Source organism: Lactuca virosa, chromosome 5, assembly GCF_052849685.1.
Source record: "Lactuca virosa cultivar CGN04683 chromosome 5, Lactuca_virosa_CGN04683_v6, whole genome shotgun sequence".
Classification (NCBI taxonomy): Eukaryota; Viridiplantae; Streptophyta; class Magnoliopsida; order Asterales; family Asteraceae; genus Lactuca; species Lactuca virosa.
Window position 1 is genome coordinate 111,269,837 of NC_136430.1, and position 5,441 is coordinate 111,275,277.

Consider the following 5,441-nt stretch of genomic DNA (forward strand, 5'->3'; position numbering starts at 1 on the left):
CCATTCTACGGGAAAGATCATGAAGACACATACAAGCACATCGACTAGGTCAATGACATAGCCGACTATTTCAACATCCCGAACGTTGCTCGCGAGACTGTTTTGCTCTGTATGCTACCGGTCACATTTAAGGGGCTACAAAAGATTGGTTGAAATCACTTCCCCCAGGGTCCATCACCACTTGGGCAAAAATGCATGAAGAGTTCATTGACCAATTTTCCCTCCTTAAAAAATAGCAAAATTGAAGAAAGCCATTGCCAACTTCGAGCAACAACCGGGTGAATCATTATATGAGGCATGGGAGAGATACAAAAGCTTGTTGAGGAACTGACCCCACAATGACTTGAACCTTCAACAAGAAGTGTCCATTTTCTATGATGGAGTAAATGTTACCCCTAGACAACTCCTTGACTCTCAAGGCCCATTGACAAAGAAAAATCCAGCAGAAGTTAACGAACTCATTGAAGAATTCTCTAAGAATTCTAGAGAATATCATAACCCAAGGAATGACTCAACTCGAGGGCTGGTGAACTCTATTTCAGATGACATGGCAGCAATGATGGAAAAATTGGAAAGCATTGATCGAAGAATGACTAAGATGGACCAATCCATCCATGCCATTTGAGTGGGATGTGACAACTATAGAGGGCCTCACCTTACTAAAGACTGTGATCTTGATGAGAATGGGAATCGAAAAGCCCAAGTGTGCTATTCAAGTGGTGACAGATATGACGATGATTGGCGAAAACCCAAAAAAGAATGGCTACCTTATGATGAGTATAAGAAGGCGAAGGAGGAAAAGTATAAGCAAAAAACGAGAGGTTTTTATCAAAGGGAGGAGTCGGTCCAAGAAAAGAAATCTGATTTGGAAGATATGCTTACAAGATTCATAGCCGCGTCCGAGAAAAAGCATAACGATACCGATGCTGCAATAAAAGATCAACAAAACATGTTGAGAGAACACAAAATTATGATGAAAGATCAACAACCTCTGCTTAGGAATCAACAAGCCTCCATTCTCAACATAGAAAAGCAGCTAGGCCAACTTACACAACAAGTGAACGAAAGACAACCGGGTAGACTTCCTAGTAATACCGAAAATAATCCAAAAGGCGCAAATATAAACATCATGACAACTAGGAGTGGGAAGATAATTATGTTGGATTAGGTGTCTAAGCCCATAACTATAATTGGTATGTACTTGAATTGATAGCAGCACAGTCCTTTTGGGTTGCCCTCAAACCTAGCAACTAGACAAGGAAATTATGAAAGGAGAGATATTAATTTATAAGATTAATAAATTAATATAAATGATTTATTAATATGTTAAAAGATTAATATATTAATTAGAAATCATTATGTTTAATTAATAGTTAGCCAGAAATTAATCAGAATTAATTTTGGGGTTAAAAGTATTAATTATAAAGTGCAGGGACTAGTTTGCAATTATCTAATAGTTGAGTGGAAGGCTCCAGAACCTCCTTGGAAGGAGGTGGACGAAATCTATAGGGGAAACCCTAAGGATTTCGTCCAAGGGGCTTTGGATAAGGCCTTTGGGTTAGCTTAGGCCCTAAGCAAATGAGTATTAGGGTTTTCCTTAAACCCTAGATCCCTCAGCTATATAAGGAGCCTCCCAGCTCCTAAATTCGGTGACTCCTACCTTGGAAGAAACCCTAGGCCGAAAATTGCATACCCTCTCTCTCTCTCTCTCTCCTTCAAGTTTCCTTCTTGCTAGTTCTTGGGTGTGATTCCATTAGAGGCATTACATTTGTGGTGCTAGGCTTCCAAGAAGATCAAGTTCAAGAGGATTAACAATTGTTTGCTATAACAATTGAAAGGTATGTAATTCTGAAACCCTAGTTTGTTAATTTCGAAATTAGCCTCTCTCCTCTACGGTTCTTGTTTGCAATTCAAACTTATATGTTCAATAGTTAAAACATAGATCCAAAGTAGGTTGCATGTGAACTTAGGAATTGTTTTCTAGTTTATTTGTTTTACATAAAACCCTTCAGTGGTATCAGAGCCATTGTTTGTTTTAAATTGAATTGCTATAATAGTTGAATTGCAAATTAGGGTTTATAGCCATTAAACCCTAAAGGCCAAAATTTTCGTTTTTAGGGTTTTTGGTTCAAAGGGTTTTTTTTTTCGAAAAAAAAGCTAGCCTCCATGAACCCTAATCGAAATTAGGGTTAGGGTTTTGGAAAACCCTAGCCTCCTCCCTTGAATTTCAAAATTTGCTTGTTATTTTAGGGTTTTATCTTATTTTGGATAATTATTACTTGAATGGATAATTATTGCCTAATTGGATAATTGAGAAAAATAAGGATATTATCCTTTACCATAATTTTCGAAATCTAGAGGGATAAGGATTATGATTAAATTAATTGTTTAATTTGATTAGATAATCCTTACAAGATTTAATAGATTAATTAAAATTTAATTAATAGATAATTATTAAATCTAGTTATTTGGTTTATTTTAAATTTAAATTAATAGTTTAATTTTTCGAAATTTATATATAAACCTTAAAGTTTTAAAAAGCTTAAAACACACCTTATATATGTATTATAATTAAAAGTTTAATATTATATATGTATAAGAATATGGTCAGTCAAATCGCTAGTATGCCTCATTCACGAAGCTAGTCTATAAGGGGGGTATAAGGAAACTGCCTATAAAATGGTAGTTGAATGGGTATCCACTCTCACCCACCGCTTCCTTGATTAGTGGAGGGTCGTTAGCAGAACGGGTTTGATAGGACAACTACATCTCATTAAAAGTATAATGTTATTAAAGAAAGTACTAGAACATTATTTTACAAAATCCCAACTCTAGTTACTTTAGGAAAAATGTGAAAAGTATGCTAATCCATGAAATTGCACATTATGCTTTATTGGTCGTTAGTGGAGCGTGTGTGGTTAACCAGCACACTAAAAGGCACTAATAAAGAGTAGTAATGGGTATCTCATAATTGTCATTTTGATGGAGCGTATGTGGTTTACCAGCACATCAATAGTTAATGATAAAGACAATGAGGTTACCAAGCACATTTGCATGGTTATTCACATCTTGTTTGTGATCCTCGGCATCCCAGTCACAAATAGAAGAGCATAATCCGAGATTAAAACATGTCATTGAATAGTTTCAATGTATCTCAAAAGAATTAGGAATTTCACTTCATTTATTTCGTCTAATGGTGGAATTGGTGAATCGTCATTCACCTACCTTTATGAAATTTACGCTTGGATCTCGGCATCCCATTTCTAAGTTGTGAATCTTCATAGTTGGATCCTAGCCTTAATATCTCTTTTGGGTGTTTTATTAAGGATTCAATCGACTAACTTGATTTCTCCCGTTTTGTAGATGTCTGAATCTAACCATGGCCTTCCCAAATCCAAAGGGAAATGTATTCCTGCTCAAAGTGAAAGTCTGTTCCACAATGAAGGTGAAAGATCAATCCCTGCCATGTGGACTAGCTTAATTTCACTTCCTCCACCTCCTCCTATTTTTCTCCCTAACCCACAAGTTCAAAGGCTTGAAAAGTTCAAACTCACTCAAGCCCTTTTGGCAAGTAAACATGAAGAAGGAAAGTCAGTGTGTGCACACGTCTTAGAGATGAAGTCACACATTGATAGGTTAAGAATGTTGGGAGTCGTTGTCTGTGAGGAGCTGGCTGTTGACTGGGTTCTTCAGTCGCTTCCTGACTCATATAGTGAGTTCGTAAGAGAGCACTATATGTTAGACCACGACGTGACCCTCATCGATCTCACCTATTTGCTTATTGCTGCTGAATCAGCGATGATTTGGCGCACTAGAAAAGCAAAGTTGATTGGTGGATCTACCTTCCAGACCTCTATGGATATAGGCAATGGCAACGAAAGGCATGCCATGGTCGAAAAGTTTGATCATAAGAAAAAGGAAAAGTCTGAAGTAGTTCCGTGTACTGTTCCAAAAGAGTCAATTTGTTTTTATTGCCAAGAGAAGGGGCATTGGAGACGAAGCTGCCCAGTCTACCTGAGAGATCTAAGAGATGGGAGAGTCAAGAAGTATGGCTTTACTTCAGGTAAAATCCACTATCTAACTCCATTAAGTTCTTATTCATTGATTCTTAATACATAATGTGATAAGATTACATTTGAATGTTTTGCAGGATCAGAGAAAAGAGAGGAAGCTTGATGGAAAAGCAAGATGAGTCTGATCACGAAGAAATGGATCACAATCGCATGGATTCGAAGATCAGATTTTGAGCTTAGAAAGTTATAATAGATTTGTTAGGAATATTTGATTACATAGTTTTTCAGTTGATTTTGCATTGTAAGGACATGTTTTCCGCTGCTTTTATGAATAAAATAAATTTTGGTTTGAATAATTTTATATATCCTTGCAATGAAATCGTTATGAAAAATTGATGTTTGTGTATTACTACAATGAATGGATTTGATTCTTAATTATGTTATTTGTGGAAATGTCGAGAATTTGCCAAATAAGGGAAGATTCTCATCGCCCAAGTTTCAATTGGACAGAAACTTGGAATCATACAACTAGGTTGCGTGATGAATGAGAAACTTCATATTTGGAAATTAGACTAATTCTTTGGCAAAGTGTCAAGAGAAGGACTAGGAGATCGAGTACACTAGGTTGTGCGTTGATCAAGTCCACCACAAGAGTGATAAAGATATTCATCATGATTTACTAAAGTTTAGTAAATATGGTTATACTTATAAGATTAAGTATAATTCTGAGTTGATCGAAAGAGTTTCAATCAATAGCAGAACGAATAAGAAGAATCAAGTAGGCAGAAAGATAAAAGTTTCTCTATTCTAAGAAGAAGGGAGAGTACCTTTTATTGTGTTTTATGATAAGTCTTAATGATTAAGAACTATTTCTTAATTGGTCCTCTAAGTGAGTCTTAGTGCATTTGCATGTCTAAGAAGAGGAATCGAGAATTATCGACATAGTTAAATCAATAAGTCAATCGTACTTCGTTCCAATATCAAGTCTAAAGAGTCATACTCCAAGATTGTGACTTGAGTGACACGTCTTTAGTAGGTTTATAACACTCAACAAATGTGGAATTGGAAAAAGTCTTCTTATTCCTGCACATTTGAGATTGGTAAGTTGTGATGTCTTGGATAAGACCAAGATCAACTAGAACCAATTATGTGAAGTGATAGTCTTGATAAAAACTACACTAACTCTTGAATATTTGTTTTGTCAAGGAATGTTTCTTGACAAGAGAATCTTATATGTCAAGGAGTCAGTGGGAGTCTTAATGGTCTTGAAAGGTTTCAGGAACAAATCAAAAGTTAAACCTAGTTGATCATCACTAGCACACGACTTGAGGTTTAAAGCCTATCGTGGATGACATACTCCTTTTCTGTGCCATTCCAATTGAGTTAATTATGCATGTGAGTTCTATGAGTTCTCATGTGATTGCATAA

General features: G+C 36.0%; 1 non-coding gene across 1 annotated transcript; it reads right to left on the reverse strand.

Annotated features, from left to right (window-relative positions):
* Positions 1 to 238: 238 nt before the first annotated feature.
* Positions 239 to 345, reverse strand: LOC145118049 (small nucleolar RNA R71). The gene has a single exon (XR_013713033.1). It is a non-coding gene; the product is annotated as a small nucleolar RNA R71 (small nucleolar RNA).
* Positions 346 to 5,441: the final 5,096 nt, after the last annotated feature.